Here is a 24,128-nt window from a genome sequence, read left to right on the forward strand (position 1 = left end):
GTTTGCTGCGAGTCAAAAGCAGTTCAAAGGAGATTAATTTTAAGCTTTTAAAACCCCGAGACACATCGTATGGGGGCATATATCCTAAAGCCTATCTAATCATTTGATGACAATTATAGATTGAAGATTATTTCATTGAATTGTTTTCATTTTTCTTCCTTGGGAACTCTTCTATATGAAACAAAGTCAGAGATCTTTTAGTACAGGGTCATGGGAGCTACACTCCACTGAAATTAGTGACCAACTGTATATTCTTAGTGAAATAATTATTAGGAGTGATATTTTCACTTATATTTTTATGTTTTTAGAACATTGTTTGAGTAAATCTGATGTATATGTGTACCATATCAGCTGAGAGTATGATTGCACTTGTGTTATGAAAGTCAAAATCACTGAAGTAAAAATATAAAATAAATCTGGGCCGTTACCTCATCCTTGATGTTCACTCTGAACCTCATTATTATTCAAACTATTCTCTATTCCATGCATCTCCATGTGAACAAGCTACTGACTCACTGAGTCAGGGATGGGGATCACAGAAGGCTGAGTCAAAGAAGTCACACAGTTTCATGTTAGAAATCAATTCTGCTTGTATTTTGGTACTCGTAGCACATCATAAAGAAACATGTATTTCACAGTTAGAAAGGGAAACTTTTCTGCTTTGCCTGCAAATCGAAAGACATTGAGAATCAATAAATTCTGTTGTCATCTGCCTGACCTTCTGTGAAACTAATAAAGTTTGTTTGCTAGCTCTTTCATCTCCCTACTTTATATACGTATGATACAGACTTTTGAAATAAGTCTCTAGGTCTTCTTTCTAATCGCAAGGTTGATAAAAGTATCTGCAATGAGTATATGATCCACTACTCATCATGCAACTCCTAGTTGCATGTGTTATATTTATTCTTAAATTGTAGGCAGTTGGTGCCTAATGTGTATTAAGATCCTCTTGGAAGCTATCCCCAGTAATCCCTAATACAGGAGGTGTGAGTTGCAATGCATAGACCCTAATGTGTTCTGATGAAAGCCGTCCATAAAAGCTGTTTTGATGAGTGTCAAGAGGTCCCATAAGCTCACTTAGCTGTAATTAAATTCAACTCGACTTTTTTTAATCTTACATGACAGTTGAAAGATTTAATTAAAAATAAGAATAGATACACAGTTAATTATGTGTGGTATTTATAATACAGCAAAGTAAAAGTAGAAATAACCGAAAGTTTTGAGACTGGCATTTCTGGCCTTGGATAATAATTATTCCGCTAATTGGACATGTGACATCAAGAAATATGTTAACTTCTGTAACTCACAGTGTCTTTCATGTTTAAGTGGATAATACAGTACCTAGACCAAGACGACTTATGGAGAGAATCTAATGAGGGATAATTGCAAGGCAATTAGCACATAGGCATTAGTCATCTCCTGCAACATTTACTGTATGCTGCCAAGAGTCAGATGCTACTTTAAATACATTTGAAAATAAACAAATTAGAGGTCCAGATTTTCAAGTCTACTATTTACCCTGAGACAAATAAAAGTACATAAATCAGTAGGTGGAATTGCATTATGAGATTAGGGTATAATTAGAAAGGAAAATGAATAGAAACTAGAACACACATTTAAGTCCTAATAATCAAATTCTACAATGTTAAACGGAAGTCTCCTCCTCTCTTGTTTTCTTTCTGTTCTTCCTCTTCTTCCTTTTCTTCTTCCTCCTCTTCTTCTTATCCTCCTCTTCCTCTTATTCTTATCTTTCTCTCCCTCTTCTTCTCCTTCTCCTATTCTTTTTCTCTCATTCTTTGTACAATCATAATTCAAATTTAAGAAGCACATAATAAGGGAGGGGATACAAATTCTGTTTTTTTTAATATTTTTTGAAGGAAGATAGTCTGCAGTGTTATTAAAATGTCATTTAGGGATCACATGAGAGAAGGAATAATAATGACAACTAAAAGAAGTGTTATTTTTAACAGTCTTCCACAACACAGAGCTACATAACTCATGTGTTACTTACATAGAGATTTTTGAAAGGGAATGTATATTCTACCTTGATTCCACAGCATTGGTACCTGAGAGTTGAGTCACTAGATTTCACATTCACTGAGGTTGCAAAAACATCATGAACGAAAGGAAGTAGATATATGTTGAGGCATGACAGGGCTGAGACTTGGTGGTACATGTATACCATTCTTGTGTGCACGTGTTCTAGAACCAAGTGAGAAGATAAAACAGCAATATCAACAACAAAGGCCAAAACCACACCCACAGAGAAATGTAACCCTTTGACAATGGAATACATATTCCCATGAGCTGAGGCCGGCATACGAGGTACCAAAGTCATGGCATTATTAACAGGATTTTAACTTGTAAACTGTCAAAGATGTCTTGGTAGTTAGGCATGGGTTAAGATTAGGATTAGTTTGAACATTCTTTATTATAATAATAGTACAAATAGTGTGCTGAGATATTTCCAAAAAAATCTTACTTATAATCTAAGTGTCTTTTAACCATTTTTATTAATGAAGTTAAGGTGAAATGACACTTAGAATGTTATATATGTAAAGAAGGAAGGAGACAGTGCTCGAGAGGTAGCGCAGCTGGTAACTCGCTTGTACTGCAAGCACAATCATCTAAGCTTGGTATAACCTAACAAAAATAAGTGAGGAAAAACCAGGTATAGCGGCTCCTGTTTGTCGTCCCCGTGCTGAAGAGGTGGAAACAAGGCAAGTTTACTTGGCTTCCTGACCAGCCTGAGTTCTAACCACTTAGAGATTCTTTGAAAAAAGGATGGGCCATGACTGATGAAAGGCACTAGAGGTTGTCTACTGGATTTTACAGACACACAGGCATACACACACGCATGCATGCACACACACCTTAAAACAGAGATAGAGATGAGAGAGAGAGAGAGAGAGAGAGAGAGAGAGAGAGAGAGAGAGAGAGAGTGAGTTGGAGTTCATATATTTTGATGATTGTCTTGTTTGTTCAATCTCTATGCAAGCCTGGAAGCCTGTTGCCTGCTTCCACAGAAACCACCATGGACTCTGAGGTTACCTCCCTAGCCTAACTTGGGACATTTAACCCATATACTTTATTTAATATTGTTTAGCTTGGGACTGATCTTAACCTGTTTATCATAGGTTGACAGTTAACTTACTGAACTGGATCACTACTCTCTGGCAATATCCTTCTCCCTCACTCCCCTTGATCTTGCCCTTGCAAAGTCCTGACATTTCCTGGGTAGCTAAACCTGGAGTGATGAACATGTAAATAATTAAATAATTAATAATTAATTAGGCTTCTCTAATAAACATATATTTTTAAAAGAATTATTTAAATTGTTTGAATAGATCCGATGTAAGTTAAAAGTATGGTAGCACTTTTGTTATGAAAATCAAAATCACTGAAGTAAAAATATAAGATGAATCAGGGCAATTATCTCACCTTTGATGTTCAGTCTGAATTTCATCATTATCCAAATGATGCATCCATCCCATGATGGATTGCCTAGGCTTCCATGATAAAATTTACATGTTATAGTGGATGTGAATTGGTAGGAAATGCTACAAATTGCCCCCTGAAATACTACAAAACTAAAACAATTTCATTGTGATGATGAACCCACTAGTCATATGGATATTTTTACTTTATCTTAAAAGGAACTTTTAGTTATCATTATTAAACAGAGATATTAAGACATTGTGGAAAATAAAAGAACCTCTGGTATAACATTAAAAATATTAGATTTGCAGCTAACTAGAGCTTGGCTTTTCTAAACATCTTTCATTTCGAAATTAATTATTTAAATAATTACAACAATGTAAATGAACCATCATCTCAAAATAGAACACAATTTGCTTCCTGCTAGTACCCTAAGGGGCCTTTTTCTGAAGTTTAATGTAACTATGTCGTTGCTCCAATTCACCAATTTGTGCTTTCTGTTTTATGGATTAAGCACTGCAGGGGCTATAATGTTCTAACTACCCTTGTTTCCTCCTTTTCTTCTCTTGTGCCGTGTTAGTATTTTACCAACAACTGACAAGGTCTGAAGGGAGGCTGGAGGTGAGAACAGCATGTCTGCAGGGCAATTCAGGTTAAATATATGTGCATTTAATTATTTACACTTGAATTTCCATATTGCAATTTGGAGTTCTGGGACAGCATTAGAATCTCAGTTTATTGCAAACAGCATGACACTTGAGTTTTCAGAGAAGAGTTGATATGGGGCTAATGAGATTTAATGTTGGGTATTTGGCTTTGCCTGAAATTGCCTTCTACTCTCGCAATACATAGTAAGATTTCACTAAGTCCGTTATCTTCAGAATATCCTTTAAATTGAAATCTGTATACTGTAAAAACAACTTTAAAAGGAACTTTTTGAAATGTATAGCAAGGTTCATTACTTGCTTCACCCCTGGAAAAGGCAGAGTTGCATAAATACATGAATTCCTGTTGTGGGATGAGAAAAGAGAAAGGGCAATATCTTAGGGAAGAAACCCTATGTTTGAAGAGTTGTGATTTGTACATGTTTGACCCAGGGAGTGGCACTATTAGCAGGTGTGGCCCTAAGGGCTTTATGACCTTTTCTAGCTGCATAGAAGACAGTCTTCTCTTGTTTGTCTTCAGAAAAAAAATGATCTAGAACTTACAGCTCTAATTCACTATACTGGCCTGGATACTGCCATGCTCCTGCCATGATAATAAGGAACTGAACCTCTGAAACTGGAGGCCAGTCCCAATTACATATTTTCCTTATATGAGTTGCTTTGGTCATGGTGTCTGTTCACAGCAGTAAAACTCTAATTAACACAGAAGTTGATACCAGGAATGGGGTATTCGTGTGATAGGCGTCATCATGCCCTTGTTTGAAAGAATAGAATTTGGACCTTTGGATTTGGAAAGCAGTGGAATGCATTAAGTGGGGCTTAATGGTCCATCTAGTAGGAATATAGAAGATTTTGTTGCTGAGGGTCATTTGAACTGTGGAAGCCTAGTTCTAGAGGTTTCAGAGGAGAAGAATTATAACATGTGCCTGAGAGACTGTTCTTGTGATATTTTGGAGAAGATTGTGGCTGCTTTTGCTCTAATATGAATAGTTTACCTGAAACCAAAGTAACGAAATTTATATTAATTGCATTGACAAAGGCATTTTCAAAAAGGCCCAACAATGACTTTGTTCTTTGGTTAATTCTCATGAAGAGTGTTTTGAAGAAGGATAGCAAGGTTAGAAAGGAAAAACGTAACTGTATGATTTAAGTAATAAAGGGGTACCAGAAAGTAAAATGGAGCTGAATTCTGTGTTCAAGGAGATATAGAGATTAAGGGAGTGGAGATCTGAGGGACAAAACAAGTTGTCAGTGAAGAAACGATTAAGTCCAGTCATGGTGGTACATCACCCCAGCATTCAGGAAACAGAACCTATCTCTGAGTTCAAGGTCAATATATAGAGCAAATTTTAGGACAGCAAAGCGTAGGCAGTGAGGTAGTTTGAAAACAGAAAGCTGCTAATAGAATAAGGAGGGCCATGTTCCAGGCCCAGCAAGCACCAGAACTCAGTAGCTTTGGACTTGTAGCTCTAGCTTTAGAGTTCAGAATAGAAGGGACTACTTGGACAATTGATGCTGGTTAGCTCAAGCTAAGAAATTAGTGATGATTGAGAAGATAACAGCATCACTGAGGTGAAATCTTCTGGGAAGTGTTTTCAGAAAACAAAAAGAAGCTGTGTTCCCTGGGACAGCCAAAGGTGTGACTCCTGCTGCAGCTGTACTTGGTAATATGTAAGAGTCACCCAGGTGGTCCAGGTTTTGAAGATATGAAGGAGTCATGGAGAACAGCTGAAGCTTAGAACTGTGAGACACCAGGGAAGGCCAAGGGTGAAGGCACTGCTTCAATTGTAGTTGATGGCACAAGACTAAAGGGATCTTGCAAAGGATTATGGAGATGTCTGCAGTTTAGCCATAAAAATAATGATGTATTGTTTCATATTTGTAGAATCTAGGGAGTCCAAAATACTTCTGAATTTCTTAGAATAGAGAGACATCAATAGAAGGAGTTTTAAGTATGAGATGACCAGCACAAGGAAGTATTTCTAGTAGCTTAGTAGTTTTGTTGCATGAAAGTTTCTGAGAATTGGTAGTTTTATGCATCCATGTAACTTGTGAATTTGAGAGATATGTGACCCATAACTATGCGGGAATGTCTTTCTGTGCATGGAATCTTTCTTCATATTCTGCTTTCCTAATTCTGTCCAGATTTCCAGTTAAGCAATTGCCTTCACTTCCATTTTAGTTTCTCAAGTCTTCCTCTCTATTCTCAATCTGTCTCATGTCTTTATACATTGGTCCTCCATGGATTCTCCTTCTTTGGTATCTTCTTATTTTTCACTGTATCATTGCTAATAAAACACAAATGCCATGCAGGAAAACAAAAGGGGACATTTTCAAAAGCCATCTTGATTGACAAGATGTATATACCAGGAGTAGTACAAGTATAATGTTCAATTTAGAAGATACCCACATTCATTTTTTAAGTCTTCACAGAACCTATTAATTAACAAAAGAGAACAAGATAAAATATCAATGAGAATTCCAAAAGAAAAATATGAACACTTAAATCAGTGGACACCTTACATAGGAAGTTAACAGAATTTTACACAACAATAAAATATATGTTCTTTATAGCTGTCCCTGGGATGCCATTAATAGCAATCACACATTGCTTTATAAAAATATCTTTATGAAATTCAATAACTTAAAATAATTTGTAATTTATTCCCTGAAGACCTTAAAATAAGTTAGAAAATCCTTAAGCTGAAAACTCATACAATACATTCTAAACATCTCAAAGTTCAATTAAATAAATGGAAAATCAAAATATGTTGAAGCTAATTATAAGTGTTCATTTAATGTTGTAAAATTCAGTTTAAAAATTACACAGATGAAAATTTGTGCCTTGAGTTTTCATTTTAAGATAAAAAATGTTTAATGATAAAAACTCAAAAATATTAGGCATGAAAAATGGATAAACCTTCCCACACTAAAGTTTTTAATAATTTGGAAAGAGATTAATAAAATCCATGACTGTCTGACAATTTCGAGTGAACAATCTTTCTGAAATATACAACTCATAAAATTTAAAATTACCATGAAATTAAATGTTTCCGGTGAAGGAATCTCCTGACACAGATAATTTAATCATAACTGTTTCTACTTATTTGGGAAATAATTCAAAATCAATTGACAAGTCAAAAGTTATAGAGAAAATGTTGAGAACAGACAGTGTCAACCTTCCCAAATGGAGAATTTTGTGTGGGTTCTTCTGTTGATGAAAATGCAGTTTAAGGATATGCAGTGATAACATAGAAGACCTGACCAGTGACTCTGACACTAAGCCAATACATAGTTGTAGAACTCTCCTTCTTTTAAAATAATCATTTAATTATCCAAACTAGAGAAAGAACTTAATGGAGAGGGACTTCCATCATCTGACTTATGATTATGGCACACAAGGAAAGAAACAAAGTTATTAGTACATATCCACTTTTCCCATACCTAATTCTGAGCTACATAGTTAATGAAAAAGTTGTGCACCTCTTCAAATTATACATATTTCCATTTAATTGAACAACAAAACATGCAGATTTTGAGGAAGAAAGATAGAAAAATTTTATAACTATGCCTGCATGAGCATTTCCTTCGAGTAATTACAGCATTTTAAGATAAAGAAGTATAAAATCCATTTGGGATTACTATGCTTTATTATTTGTGAAGTATTTCTTTAGTTAATGTTCAGCTGTTTTCCAAGACGTTTGAATCATTTTTTATTCCTATTTGCCAGTTATTGTTATTATATACCTTTAGAAACTGTTAGTGGAAGTGAAGTGATTTCAGATTGTGTTTGATTTACATATCCCAGATGACTAATAAAATTGTCTTTTATGTGCTTAGCCATTTTTATATTGTACTTAGAGAAGTACATATTTAAATCATTTACCTGTTCATAAAAATGATTGTTTTCTTTTTTATGATTTCCTTTTCTGGATAAAATTTTCTAGTCATATATAAGATTAGAAATATGCATGCTAAAGTATAACTCTCCATAATTCATTCTTTCTGGTGGAGGTGAAAGTGGTGAAGTGCTCAGTTTTCCTTAGTGGACTGACTACCAAGGGTTTGATGATGCCCCAGTGAGTATATGACCAACATGAATTAGACATCCTATTCCCTTCTTCTTCTCTTTCTCCTTCTCTCTCTCCGTCTCCCTCCTCTCCCTCCTCCTCCTCATCCTCCTTGTCCTTCTCCTCCTCCTCCTCATCCTCATCCTCCTCTTCCTCCTCCTCCTCCTCCTCCTTCATGTACTTCTTCATGTCCTGCTCCTTCTTTCTCATCCTTTTTAATTTTTTTTGTGTGAAAGTTATGACTTTGCCTGGTGGACATGTGAAGAATAAGGAGATTAATGTGCTCAGGACTCATGATCTGAAATTTCCAGATACACAATTAAAATATTATCGAAAAAAGAAATATTTCTCTCTATCTGTAACTTGTCATTTTACTTTTTTCATGTCCTCTTCAACAAATGGTTTTTTCCTTTTGTTTGAGGGTTTCCTCTCTCTTTCTTTCTTTCTTTCTTTCTTTCTTTCTTTCTTTCTTTCTTTCTTTCTTTCCTTCCTTCCTTCTCTCTCTCTCTCTCTCTCTCTCTCTTTCTTTCTTTCTTTTGTATCTTACAATTATCTCAACTTTTCCTTTCCCCTGTTGTCCTACTTAAGAATCTTTATATCCACATCCAATATCATGAAGATTTATTCCTATTTTTTAATATATTTTTCCTGACTCGAAACATTGAATCTTCTATTAGGTTATTGACTTTTACTTGATTTTTACACAGGTCTGAGAGTTAAGAACCAAGCTGTATTATTTTCATTGTAGCTATGCAATTGTTTATAAACTACTTTTGAAAATAATTTTGTTTACTATTTTGACAGTCTTGCCTGTCCTTGTCAAAAAATTGTCTGGCCATGTCTGAGATCTATTTCTGTTCATTTACATATCAATCTGCATTTTACTTTCACACTGCATATCCATTGTTTTGTTTGAGCTTTTGAGATCAGAAATGTGACATCAGGTTTTTCTCCTTTTTATCATATCATCTTGGAAGTAGTTTGACTTCAGGACAATCTCACATATACTTTCAGAGTCAGATCATAAGTTGTTATTAACAACATCAACAACAACAAAGCAACAACAACAAAAGGTCAGGTGATAAACTAGTAGATATTTAATTAACTCTATAGACATATAAATGACTATAAAAGACATTGATATCTTAAAACTATCATGCTCTCATTAGTGCATATGTACATTTCAAATATTTAGCTTGATTAATCTTAATATTTTTGTCTTACATGATACAAGTTTAGCATTTCTTTTCTAGTATGATTTGTAACTACTTTCTTTTCCTACTATTGTTAATTTAAATTATATTGTACCTAATGTGTTGACATTCTTTTCAAGCTATATATTTTTAATTTTTAGTAGAATTTGTACTTTGGTTTGTAACATTGCTGAAATTGTTACCTGTAATAAGATTTTGGGAATTCCTTTGCAGTTTTAAAATCTGAAAATATACCATTGCATTGTTTTGAAACATTCTGGTGGAAAATAATGTCTCTGAGAGGTAGGGTTCAGTGGAAAATGTAGTAATTTGTGGCAGGTTCTGTCATGAATGTTAAGATAATAGCCTCTCTCCTTCTCCCCCTCCCTCTCCCCCTCTCTCTGTCTAAACATCTGCATAAGATGAGAAACTGTATTTTCCTTTTTAAGCAAAAGTCCATGATGTTGTCCCAAAGCAAAAAGTCAAGAGAAACATGGACTGAAATTCTGAAAGAGCAGGTCCAAAGAAGCCTTTCTTTCTTTTGATTTTTCTCAGGCATTGTACCACAACAATGGAAAGTGGATTAACAAAATAATCTCTGATTAAATATGATTTTAAGTATTATCTTGCCAGCATAAACATTTTTTGTTTTGTTGTCCCATTATCTTACTTAACATCTTCAGTATAATGCTGAAACAAATGGGAGCAAATATTCTTGCCCATGTTAAATTTAGAAGCAAATTATTTTGTCTTATACTATGGTCTGATGATACTTCCACAGACTTGTACTTGTTTTAAAATGTTAAACATTAAAACAAAATTATATCACTTTCCTGGTTCTCTTTCCTCTCTCCAGTCCTACCCAGGTCTCCTCACTTGAATTCTTCCTATGTCTGTCCCCATTAGAAATGATACCTTATTTTCTTTGATTTCCTATATTTGTATATGTGTCTTTGTAGAAATATAGAAATATAACATTCTAAGTCCATTTCAGGAGTTTATGTGCATATAGTTTCAAGTATGGTATCTGCACACTTAGTATTAGACAACGAGAAAGAGGGCAATTGTCCATCTCTGCCTGTAATTGTCATTAGTTGCCCGTAGTTCATTGTCTAGGGGTAGGTTCCAGTGAAAAATGTCCCTTCCATATTAACATGGCTATTGATACTGCCAATGTCTGGGTCTTGTTTATGGAAGTTTATGCTGTTTCACAGGAGACTTTTTGGTACTCTGTTTCTTACAATCTCTTTAAACATAACTAGCAGGTGATTCTCCTGATATGGTCTGCCTCACATTATAAGAATAATTCACAATATAATATATATTATATATTATATATATTACATATATTTATATATATTATATATATTACATATATATATATATATATATATTCTGTTGTTATAGGCACGGGCCCAAGGGAAAATTATTTTAGGAAGGATTCTTGCTACTAATATGCCTTTTTCTGGTTTTATTAACCTACATGACAGTCAGTAGGTATTAGCCTACCTTTTTGACCAGATCTCTGCCGATCTACAAATACATACTGTCTTATAATGGTGCTATGTAGACAAATGGATGACTCTTAATTCTTTATAATGATCCTAAAAGAATTCCTAAAACAAGATTTACTAATCTCTCTGATTATTTATTAGATCCTTTTCTGATAGTCAAAACTGCAATGAGAACTATGACAGTCCCCCATGTGTCACCAGTTAGTTAATTGCTTCCTGATAGTAACCAGACTTTCTTCTACCCTAAGCACATTTCAAAAGGTTGTAAAACCATTAAGCAAAGATCATAAAAAGTGAACTAATGATTTATTATAGGTGCTAGGACAGAAGATAAAATGTTGATTGGTTTTATCTCTACAAAACTTTACTAATAACTTAGTTATGTTTTTTAACTCTCAGTGAACTTGTGGAGCTGTGACAGGTGATAAATGTTAGCCAGAAAATTACTCCTTATGGATATGCATATAAACATTCACTCTTGTAAACTTCTATTTCAATTTATGATTTGATTTTATGTGTGAACTTGTGATGAACTTTTTAACATGTGATCATGTATTCTGAAAGATGTATAAGAGGAGAGGACAAAGAAAATTCAGAACTGAACTGGGGAGAACTGTTTTGGACAGAGCACTTCTTAGCCAAAGAGGTAAAGAAGAATTTTCCCTTATTCTACCTTTTCATTCATTCCATTCCTCCCCCATCCCCTTTTCTTAGAGAGCTTTAATAGGAAACTTGATATCTTAGTAATAACCGCTATAATCACTTTTCAAAGTGCCCCTTCTTTCTGTGATTTCTACCAGCAGGCTGAAAGTTAGAGCTGAACAGTTCCTGCTGAGATAGAACAAAGACCACATTACTTAATCCCCTGCTGTTAGGCTACTGGTGTCAATCCCCTAAGACAGTAGCACTTAATCTTAGAAAGTGTAAGATAGTTTTTAGGACTTTTTAGAAGTTATCATCAACATTTCAGTATAGTTAGAGAGCTAGAATGTTTAGAGACCCTAGGGCTTTAAAGCCACACCAGAGTCCTAACTCTGTTTCTCCTCAAAACCTCTCTAGGCTACAAGGTTCCAAGCAGATTACCATGATCAAACAGCCAAAGATACTTTTTGTGCCTATTACTGTAGTTTTTGATAGTCTGTGGTTTTTGTGGGAACAGTATCATTTCAAATGTGTCTAAGTTCTCTCCAACCTACACTTACAGGCTTAGTGTAAAATTATATTTAAGTATATAATAATATCACCCCCTAAGGCCTTATTAAAAATTGTGAAATCCCCCCATCCCTTCATTTTCCTTCCAGCTGGAACCTCTTCCAAGTTTTCCCATTTCCTACTTGATATCACATGTATCCTTACCTTCTCTTCTTCAGCTTCCACAGCATCCACCTTCACTTTGTCACATAACTCAGTATAATCTATTCTATATCAACGAATTTACCTGAAGTACCCATTTTGATTTTTAACTGAAGAATATTCCAATGTTTAAATACCCATTCATTTGTTGAACGACATTTAGTTTGTTTCTATTTTTTGGCTTTTGCAATCATGTTGACAATGAGAATTGTTTGAGATTTGGTCTGTTGCTGCATATTGTAATTTTAAATACTGGCCCTGAATATATCAGGGAGGAGAGAATGTTCACAGACACTGAGTGATGTTGGTTGAATAAAGATGCTGACAGCCTATAGCTGGACAGAAGAAAGGCATATGGGGTTTCAGTTCTCATATTCAGGTCTGAGGAGGACCATGAAGGGAGCAGAAGAAGATGGAGCGAGGAAAAAACATCATGGGGTAGAAAAGACAAGAAAATGTGAATGTGAGGACTGGTCCTTGGCGTTAAGAGCGGCCCAGATGGACCATGACAATTTATAACTTTGGGTTATTGATAGGGAAATATATACTAATAGTTTACAGGATGGATATCTGCCCAGATCTAGTGCTTTTAAAGTTTATCATAAATATAAAAGTTTTGTGCCATTTATCTGGGAACTGAATGATCAAAGGTGGGATAGAAACTCCTATAAGAATAATTTTAACTTTTTAATTTTAATTAAAATTTCATAACTCAACAAGTTTCCATAGAATAGGATGTTGAGTTCTTTGTTCTTAAACCAAGGAATAGAAGAGCAGGATCATTTAATAAATTTAATTTTAATTGTTTTTGCTGCTTGTCTTCTTGTTTTGTTGTTATGTTTTGTTTTGATCCTACATACTGATTCTCAGAGGGGTTCCACTACTTTGTATTCTCGGAAACAGTGTAGGAGGCTTTCACTTTCTCTACAACCTCTGCAGCATTCGTTGACAGAGGTTTTCTTTAATCCTAGCCATTCTAACTAGGTTAAGTTGAAGCAACAAAGTTGATTTAATTTGCACTTCTATAATTGGTCAGGATTACATTGGTGGTTTTGCCAACATTCATTATCTGTGGAGTCTGATCCCCTGAATCTGGAGTTACAAAGAATTGTGAGCTGCCATGTTGGTGCTGGGAATTGAACCTGTGTCCTCTGGGAGAATAGCCAGTGCTATTAGCTGCTTAGCCATGCTCCAGCTCATGAATATTTTCTGAGGCAAGAATTTTTTTTACCCATTTTTCTTCTACTGAGAACTCTGCTCAAATCTATAGTCCAATTTTAAATTGGGCCATTTGTTTAACCTTTTGCATATTCTGGATGATAACCCTCTATTACTATAAGGAATTCTGTGAATTCCTTTTTCACCTGAATTACTGACTTTTAGCTTTTTAGTTTTATTAAGTCCCACTTGTCAGTCGTTCTCATTAATTCCTGAAGAAACAGTCTTGTTCAGAAAGTTATATCTACAATTAACTTGTAGAAAACTACCTGTTTGTATTTTGTTGTTTCTGTTGTTTGTTTTTGGTTGGCTTATTTTACTAACAAGTGATTCAGTGATTTCAAGTTGAGGTCTTTAATCCATTTGTATCTAATTTTCATCCTGCATGAGAGATATTGGATATAATGTCCCCTCTTCTGCATGTGGACAACCAGGTTTCCTAGCACCATTTACTGAAATTTCTTCTATGTATGTTTTTCCTTCCTTTTTGTCAAATATCAGATGAAGGTAGTTATGAGTATCTATGTTTGGGCCTTCAATTATATGCTATGAGCTTACATGTATGCTTCAGTTCCTTTAGTCAGTTCTCTATCTCCTCCATTGGGGTCCTCTTGTTCAGTCTAATGGTTAATTGCAAGCATCCTCATCTGTATCAGTCGGGTTCTGACAGAGCCTCTCAGGAGATATTCCTATCTGACTCCCTCAGGAAGAATTTCTTGGCATCAGCAATAGTGACTGTGTTTGGTGGCTGCATATGGGATAGATCTCAAGGTGGAGAAGTCTCTGGATGACCTCTTCTTCAGTACCTGCTCCACTCTTTTTCCCTGTATTTCCTCCCTTGAGTATTTTCTTCTCCCTTCTAAGAAGGAGTGAAGCATCCACATTTTGTTCTTCCTTCTTGTTGAGCTTCCTATGATCTGTGAATTCTTTCTTAGGTATTCCAAGCTTTTGCGCTAATATCCATGTATCAGTGAGTGCACACCATGTGTGTTCTTTAGTGAATGGCTAGCCTCATTCAGGATTTAACAGGAATTGCTTTGAGTGGTTCTCCATAAAACAATGTTCACTAATGTTTTGTCAGGTATAGTATATTCACGTTGAGCTTGTTATTTTTAGTGCACATCTGGATAAGGTCAACTTGATCTGAATGTACTATCTTCTTAGCATGTGCTTCTATTGGATTTGCTGACCTTTCATTATGGATTTTGAGTCCATATTCACCAGGGATATTAATCTATAGTTTTGAGATTTGGTTCTATTTACAATGTTTGAGTATTAAAGTAATACTGGCTTCATAGGATGAGTTCAGGACTGATTCATTTGTTTCCATTATTTTTGGGGAGTTTTAGAAAGTTTGACTACAGTTTGGTTTGGTAGAATTCTGCTATAAATCCATCAGGGCCAGCACATTTTGTATTCATAAATACTTTCACTTTTGTTATGGGTCTGCTTTCACCTTTGCTTTTTGTTTTCACCTGATTTACCTTTAGAACCTTGTATAAACCAAATCATTCATTCAATTCTTTTATATTTGCCAACTTAATGGAGTACAGATTTATAAAGTATTCTAGTACAAAATTGTATATTTATTTGTTATTTGCAATATTTTCCTGCACATTCTTTAAATCTGTTAACTTGGGTTATCTTGTTCTTTCTTTTGCTTAGCTGAGATGAAAATATTCACTCTTTTTTATCTCCCCAAAACAAACAAACAAATAAACAAACAGCAGCTCTTAGAGCCAATACTTCTTTGATCTATTTTCTTTGTTTCTATTTCATTAACATCAATGTTGGCTTTTTCTTATTTCTTGCTGTCTGAAGGATTTGGGTTTCTCATTCTTCCGATTCCTGATTTGCATCACGTAGTTATTTTTATATTTAATGATTTTTCAGATGTGCAATATGGCCATAAACTTCCTTCTTAGAACTACTTCTAATGTGTGCTGGATGTTATATTGTTTGTGTTTTTATTTTTATTTACTTTCAGACTTACTTTTTTTTTCTTTATTGATTTTTTCTTTGATTCCTTTCATTGTTCAGTAATTAGCTGTTTAATCTTACTAGAGTTTTGTGTGTGTACAATTTTAACGTTTAACTATGATATGCCATAGGGTCTTTTCTTTCTATTCCTGTCAATTTGGAGTTCTAAGTGTTTTTTTTAAAAATATGAGTATATCTTATGTTAATTTAGGGAAGTAGTCTTTCATGATCTTGTTGAAGATTTGGTCTATGCCTTTGATATAAAAATCTTATTGCTCATCTATTCCTATAATTCAAAGTGTTAGTCTTTTGATAATATCACATATTTTATGCATGTTCATTTCCTTTATTTTACTTCTTTCATGTTCTATGCTTATATCTAAATTACTTTAAAATCATGCTTAATTTATTCTATTTGCAAGGCTCTTTCAAAGATTTTCTAATTGGGATTTTGAGTTTAAATTTCTTTTTAATTTCAACTTGTGTTTCTTCCAATGTTTCTTGTTGTCGAATCCAGTTTTCAAGTCCTGAATTATATCCATTATTTTATTTAGCCACATATTTGGTTTTTTTCACAGTTCTCACTTTAGCATGCACAGTTATTTGCTTGAAGTTCAATGAAATATTTACACTTTATTTGTGTCTTCTTTGAATTCTTTGACAAATGTAGGGGAATTCTTTTACATTTGGTATTCTGTAGTTCATCTAGGTAGTTCATAGAGAGAACACTTATATAATACTAGTTGTTCTAACGGGAGACATGATGTCTCCACCCTTCATATTGGTTTTATTTTTGAGGTTTGACATAGGTAAGTGGAAGTTTTTCTTTGGTTGTATTTTTTTGTAATAATCTGTAGTATAATGCTTTTAACTGTGCCAGGGCAGGAGATGCATGATCTGAGACAGATCAGATAGAGCTGATGGATGCTTCATAATCAGATCAGGGAAAGGTGTCCTACAAAATTTGGGTCTGGGGCTAGACCATGGTATGCAGAGATGTCACTGGGTGGGGAAATGCATGGGAGAGGAAAGTGGCTCTTAAATAAAGCAGGTCAGAGGCCACAAATATGGAGTTAGGATGTTTGGTTTGACAATGACCACTGTTGGGTGGAAGTCTGGGAGGGATTAGGAGAATATGTGGGAGCACAGAAACAGGAAGTGACTTATTCACCAAAGGGTCTCAGGAACAAAGGTTGTCAGATATTAAGCTAAACTTGCATTCCTAGAATAAATGCCTCTTGGTAATTGTGAGTAATTACTTTAATATATTGTTCAGATAATTTTAATAATGATTTGGTGAGGCTCTTGCCTTCCGTATTTATGAGTGATAACTGATATACCTTGATATACCTTTGTTTGTATCAGGATAAAATCTGAATTATTAAAGTAATATTTTTCTCATATTAAATCTTAAAATACGAAGTAGAGTTAAAAGTTTCAAGGTAAAAGGCTGTCTTAATCTGTTATTTCAATAATATTTTTGATTATTAGTTAAGTATTTTTAGTTTGTATAAGCCTTTTCATACTGGTTTTTTTTGGGGGGGTATAATGAAGTAGTTCTAATCTTTCTGAGATTTGTTTATCTAGTTGACATAAGTGATCTACATTGTTGGCATATAATTTTAATAATAGTTCTTTAAAACTTGACTTATTCCTATAAGGTTGGTAATAGAATCTGTTGTGTAGCTATTCCCTATGAAATTAAACATTGCTTCCAGAAATCATGAAGAAGGATAATATGTAGAGCTATTACAGAGCTGAAATACTGTAAAATAAGGAAAATAAAGTACTTGTGTATGTAATTTTCAAAAAAAAATGAAAGAATTAAGGTCACCTGTACTGTTTGGAAGTTTAGTTATTTGAATTCAGCAGACCACTTCCTAGGTTTAAGTTGGTTATTAAAAACAATCTCTTGTTAAAGGTGACTTTCCAATAAAATTTGCTTAAATTAAGTAGAGAGCATCATGACAGTTCTCTTGTGCTTATCTTCTTGTTGTGTCCATCCTGGGGTGAGCATCTCTGTAATGGTACTAATTACACGTAACCCATGTTCTCATAAGCACTCACTTATGTTCTTATATGTGATATTTGTATGCTTATATTTTTCAAAACCTACTTTAAGAAGAATTCTTAAATGCTTCAAAATCCCTTATAGACCACAGATCAAAGGTAGTGGATAAAATGGATAATAGGAGAAGGGGGATGTGGACCTGTTTAGAAGTATTTCTTTAAGGAGATTCCAATCTTTTTGTCAGCAGTCCAGTCCACTAGTAAAACACCATACATGAATCAGCAGCAGCTCAATCCAAAAGAAAATACAAGACTCCACTCATCTGCACAAGTTCTCTGAGGCAGCAAGAAGCAGCTGGAATACCACCAGAAGGACTTTGTGCATTTTTCTCTATAAAGTAACAAGTGAAGATCAGCTAAGCAGAAAGCAAGGTGAACCAATGCCAGTGTTGTCACTGTCTGTTGGATTGTTCTTATATTTTTTTCATCATCACTTGTCTTCTCAAGCCTTTGCTCCAGTGAAATAGCTCATGCCCTTTCACCAAACAGTTTCCAGAAAAATACCATGAGTCTGTTCTCAGTAAGACATGCTTCCACATGTCAGCTTCAGCAAAACATCCTCTCATAAGACAGCTTCCAGGAAAGCATTGCATGATACAACCGAGTCTCCAATGAAACCAGAAATTCACACTTCAGACATCAATAAATTGATTCATTCACAGATCCAGAATTAGATGGAATCATTTCTTTTGTATTTTATCAGTGACCTACCTAGGATGAAATGATGACTTTTTAAACTTCTCATCAAGAAAAGGAATACATAATAGTGTCCTACTCACTACTTTTGGTTCTAGAAATTTGAATATTATTCTTGTTATCTTGGTTAATGTAATTTAAAGTTTGTTATTTTATTGATCATCTCAGAGTATGTTTTACATAGCTATTTTAAAGGTTACCAGTATTAAGGTAAATGTGCATATTAACTAAGAATTTTCTACAATCTATGCCTTACTGAATTGTGTGTATATGGTTTTGTTTCCAAATTAACATTAGAACTGATAAATATTTTGCATTGTATTTATATACAACTTAATTTTAAAATACAGTGAGGATAAATTAAAAGAACATAGCATACATGGAAAATTAAGATACTATGTAACCAAAAGGATATATGCCACATTATTATGTTCAAATAGAAAAACATATAGATAGATTTAAAACTCTAGAATCTACTTACTTTTAAGAGGAGAATAGTGAAAAATGAAACATGAATGAGGACTATGTATGCTAAAGGTATTTTATTTTCCTTTGTGATCCAAATAGATATTCATGGTGCATTTGGTATGTAAAATTTATCAAGCTACACATTTATGATTGCACATATATGTTACATATCAATAAAGATCTACTTAAAACCAATTTGAATATTTACTAATTACACATTCCATCTAAGTACTTTAAAGACAGTGATAGGAACTGGAAAATTTACTTACTATCTTAGATATTTCTGCAAAGATAGACAGAGCAGTTAGATAAAGTTTCAAATATACTTGCCTAAGTTTGCAAACACAAAACATCTTGACCTATTTACTATGCAAAATGTTCTACATACTAGAAAATGTAAAAAACCAATGTTTTTATATACTGAGAAACATCAAAAGAGTTGGCAGGTATTCATGTGAAGTCCGAATGGTTTGCTAACATAGTTTAGGATGTGTTGGGACTAGACACCTCCAACAGTGGTGAGAGGACTGACTTAACCAGAGCCAGGCTGACTCCATGACAAGCTGTACGTGGGAAGTTTGGCAGAACCTGTGTCCATCCAACCATGGTAGTGGGCAGTCAATCTGAGGACTTTGCCATATGTCCTGAAGTAAGAATAGTTATTTAGAACGAGTAAGCAACCCCATGAGAAGTCTCCAGAGCCTAACCAATTATACAATCAGTTATAATCCTAGATATAAAGCTGACCAATCAAGGTGAAGGGGCATTTACCCCTTCCTAGAATTCCACTGTTAGTAAAAGCCAGGCCTGCAAGTCTGTTAGGGATCTCCATTCCCAAACAGCGAGACCCCTGCATGCAGAATATTCAGTTGAATAAAAAAGCTCTTTGTTTTTGCAAATTATTTGAGTCTGGGGTCTTTCTTGGACTCTTAACAGTAGTTGAAAATAAAGGCCAAGATAACTGTTTATGAAGGGGAGTAGAATGGCCTGACTTCCAAATAAAGTTAAAACTGATTCTCACGTTTCCACTTCCAGCCTTGAATTCCTTTTCTGAGCAGTGTGAATGGGATCAACATTGAGATGAGAAATCACGGGAGTAACTGATATGGGAAAAGAGAAGGTCCACTAAGTATAGAAGTGTTGTTTGTTCATTGTTTCTAACATGATTTTTCCCTCTAAACCATACTTCTGGTTGTGTTCTATAATTGTGTTTGAATTTCTCTTGTCACATGTTATGTCCTTAGTATCTGTAAATTCATTTTGAAATAGAATATCTGTTCTGTGTGCATCTTATTATAAATGATTTTGTTGATTACAATTCGATTAATTATAATTGTTTTATTTTTAAATGTGTATAAGAAGGAAACTGCAGATTAGGAGATTCTGTGTTAAAAGATACAGTTAAAATAGGAAAAGGAATGTTGTTTCCTTGAGACAGAGTTTCTCTGTGTAGCCCTGACTGTCCTGAAACTCTCTTTGTAGACCAGCTTGTCCTTGATCTTTCTACCTCTGCCTCATGAATGCTGGAATTAAAGGTGTGCACCAACATGCCCTGCATAAAAGGAAAAAAAATATTGAGTGAGAGAGGAAAATTCTCCACCCCCATTTATTTATTTAATCAATTCACATCCTGATCCCACCCTGGTTTTCCCCCAATATTCTTTTATTCTTGAAAATAGTTTTTGCTCTCCTAGGTTTTTTGTTACCTCAAATGAATTTGCAAATTGCTCTTTCTAAGTCCATGAAAAATTGAGTTGGAATTTTGATGGGGATTGCATGGAATCTGTAGATTGCATTTGGCAAGATGGCCAATTTTACAATATTTATCCTGCCAATCCATGTGCATGGGAGATCTTTCCATCTTTTGAGAGCTTCTTTAATTTCTTTCTTTAGACACTTGAAGTTCTCATAAATATCTAACTTTCGGGTTAGAGTCATGCTGAGGTATTTTATAATATTTGTGGCTCTTATGAAGGGTATTGCTTTCCTAATTTCTGTCTCAACCTGTTTATCCTTTGAGTAGGGGAAGGATACTGATTTGTTTGAGTTAATTTTATACCCAGCCACTTAACTGAAGATGTTTATCAGGCTTAGGAGTTAGAAATATTGGGGTCACTTAAGTATACTATCATGTAATCTGCAAGTACTGTTATTTTGAGTTCTTCCCTTCCAATTTGTATCCCTTTGACATACTTTTGTTGTCTAATTGCTGTGGCTTCAAGTACTACAGTGAATAGTTATGTGGGCTGCCTTGTCTAGTCACTGATTTTAGATGGATTACTTCAAATTGCTCTCCATTTAGTTTGTTGTTGGCTACTGGCTTGCTGTATATTTCCTTTAGGTTTAGGTGTGGGCCTTGAATTCCTAATCTTTCAAAGATTTCTATCATGAAGGGATATTTAATTTTGTCAAATGTTTTCTAAGCATCTAAGGAGATGATCTATAGTTTTGTTACTTTGAGTTTGTTCATGTAGTGGATTGAATTAATGGATTTCCATTTACTAAATCATCCCTGCATCCCTGGGGTGAAGCCTATTTGATCATGATGCATGATCGTTTTGATGTGTTCTTAGATTCAGTTTGCAAGAATTTTATTGAATATTTTTCCCTCCATATTCTTCAGAAGGGAAAATACATCTGAATTTCTATTTCCTTGATCTCTTTGTGTTTTAGGTATAACCATAATTGTGGCTTCATAGAAGGAGTTGGGTAGTTTTCCTTCTGGCTCTATTTTGTGGAGTAGTTTGGACAGTATTGGTATTAGGTCTCCTTTGAAAGTCTGATAGAATTCTGTACTAAACTCATCTGGTCCTGGGCTTTTTTGTTTGTTTGTTTGTTTTGTTTGGGAGATTTTTAATGACTATGTCTATTTCTTTATCGGACTTATCAGACTTTTTAGATAGTTTAATCAGATCCTGATTTAATTTTGTGCCTGGTATCTCTCTAGAAAATTGTCCATTTCATCCAGATTTTCCAGTTTTGTAGAGTATAGGCTTTTGTAGTAAGATCTGATGGGTGTTTTTAATTTCCTCAGATTCTGTAATTTCTGCCTTTTCATTTCTGATTTTATTATTTTATATACTCTCTCTGTGCCCTCTGGTTAGTCTGACTCAGGGTTTATCTTTCTGGTTGATTTTCTCCAAGAACCAGCTCCTGGTTTTGTTGATTCTTTATATAGTTCTTTTTGTTTCTACTTGGTTTATTTCAGTCCTGAGTTTGCTTATTTCTTAGGTGTATTTGCTTCTTTTTGTTCTAGAGCTTTTAGGTATGCTCTCAAGCTGTTAGTATATGCTCTTTCCAGTTTCTTTTTGGAGGTTCTTAGAACTGTGGGTTTTCCTTTTAGTACTGCTTTCATTGTGTCACAGTCTTAGTACTGTGTTCATTGTGTATAGTATGCCTTCATTTTCATTAAATTATAAAAGTTCTTTAAATTTCTTTCTTTATTTCTCCCTTGACCAAGTTGTCAGTGAGTAGAGCTTTGTTCAGCCTTCATGTGTATATGGACTTTCTGTTGTTTTCGCTGTCATTGAAGGCCAGTCTTAGTCTGTTGTGATCTGATAGGATGCATGGGATTATTTCAATCTTCTTGTATCTGTTGAGGCCTCTTTTATGACCAATTATATGGTCGCCACAGGTGCTGAGAAGAAAGTATGTTCTTTTATTTTAGGATAAAATGTTCTATAGATATCTGTTAAATCCATTTGGTTCATAACTTCTGTTAGTTTCTGTGTGTCTGTTTATGTTCTGTTTCCCCGATCTGTCTCTTGATGAGAATGGGGGATTGAAGTCTCCCACTATTTTTATATGAGGTGTAATGTGTGCTTTGAACATTAGTAAAGTTTCTTTTATGAATGTAGGTACTCTTGCATTTGGAGCATAGATTTCAGGGTTGATAGTTCATCTTGGTGGATTTTTCCTTTGAAGGATGTAAAATGTTCTTCCTTTTCTTTTTTGATACATTTTGGTTGAAATTCTATTTTATTTGATATTGGAATAACTACTTCTACTTATTTATTGAGACCATTTTCTTGGAAAATTATTTTCCAGCTTTTTATTCTTAGGCAGTTTCTGTCTTTGTCATTGGGGTGTGTTTCCTATATGCATTGTAATGCTAGGTCCTCTTTAGGTATCCAGTTTGTTAGTCTATGTCTTTTTACTAGAGGATTGAATCCATTGATTTTAAGAGCTATTAAGGAATAGTGATTGTTGCTTCCTTTTATTTTTGTTGTTAGAGGTGGAATTATGTTTGTGTGTGTGGCTCTCTTCTTTCAGTTTTGTTGAAAGGAAATTACTTTCTTGCTTTTTCTAGGGTGTAGCTTCCTTCTTTGTCTTGGAGTTTTCCATCTATTATCCTTTGTAGGTCTGGATTTGTGGAAAGATATTGTTTAAATTTGGTTTTGTCATGGAATATTTTGGCTTCTCCATCTATGTTAATTGAGAGTTTTGCTGGATACAGTAACCTCTGCTGTCATTCGTGTTCTCTTAGGATCTGTATGACATCTGTCCAGGATCTTCTGGCTTTCATAGTCTCTGTTGAGAAGTCTGGGGTAATTCTCATAGGTCTGCCTTTATATGTTACTTGACCTTTTTCCCTTATAGCTTTTAATATTCTTTCTTTGTTTTGTGCATTTGGTGTTTTGACTATTATGTAATGGGAGGAATTTCTTTTTTGGTCCAATCTATTTAGAGTTCTGTAGGCTTCTTGTATGTTTATGGGCATCTCTTTCTTTAGTTTAGGGAAGTTTTCATCTATGATTTTTTGAAGATATTTATTGGCCCTTTAAGTTGGGAGTCTTCACTCTTCTTCTATATCTATTATCCTTAGGTTTGATCTTCTCATTGTGTCCTTTCCGGAATGTTTTGGGTTAGGAGCTTTTTTGCATTTTATATTTTTCTTTGATGGTTTGTCAATGTTTTCTATGGAGATTTCTGCTCATGAGATTCTTTCTTCTATCTCTTGTATTCTGTGGGTGATGCTTGCATCTATGACTCCTGATCTCTTTCCTAGGTGTTCTACTTAGAGTTTGTCTTTCTTTGTGATTTTTTTATTTTTAATCATGAGTAGTCTTGTTCAATTCCTTCACCTGTTTGTTTGTGTTTTCCTGTAATACTTTAAGGGATTTTTGTTTCCTCTTTAAGAACTTCTACTTGTTTACCTGTGTTGTCTTGTATTTCTTTAAGAAAGTTATTTATGTTCTTCTTAAAGTCCTCTATCATCATCATGAAATGTGATTTTAAATTCAAATCTTGCTTTTCTGTTGTGTTTGGATATCCAGTATTTGCTTTGGTGGAAGAACTGTGCTCTGATGATGATAAGGAGTCTCATTTTCTGCTGCTTATGTTCCTGTACTTTCCTCCTGCCATCAGGTTATCTGTGGTGTTAGCTGGTCTTGCTGTCTCTTACAATGGTTTTACCCTCCTGTAATCCTTTGTGTCAGCACTCCTGGAGACCAGCTTTTTCCC

At 34.5% G+C, this 24,128-nt stretch overlaps 1 long non-coding RNA gene across 1 annotated transcript in view; it reads right to left on the reverse strand.

Annotated features, from left to right (window-relative positions):
- Positions 1-24,128, reverse strand: part of LOC116908611 — a 751,718-nt gene that overhangs the window by 61,595 nt on the left and 665,995 nt on the right. The window lies entirely within an intron of this gene.

Source organism: Rattus rattus, chromosome 1 (genome assembly GCF_011064425.1).
Source record: "Rattus rattus isolate New Zealand chromosome 1, Rrattus_CSIRO_v1, whole genome shotgun sequence".
In the NCBI taxonomy this organism is placed as follows: Eukaryota; Metazoa; Chordata; class Mammalia; order Rodentia; family Muridae; genus Rattus; species Rattus rattus.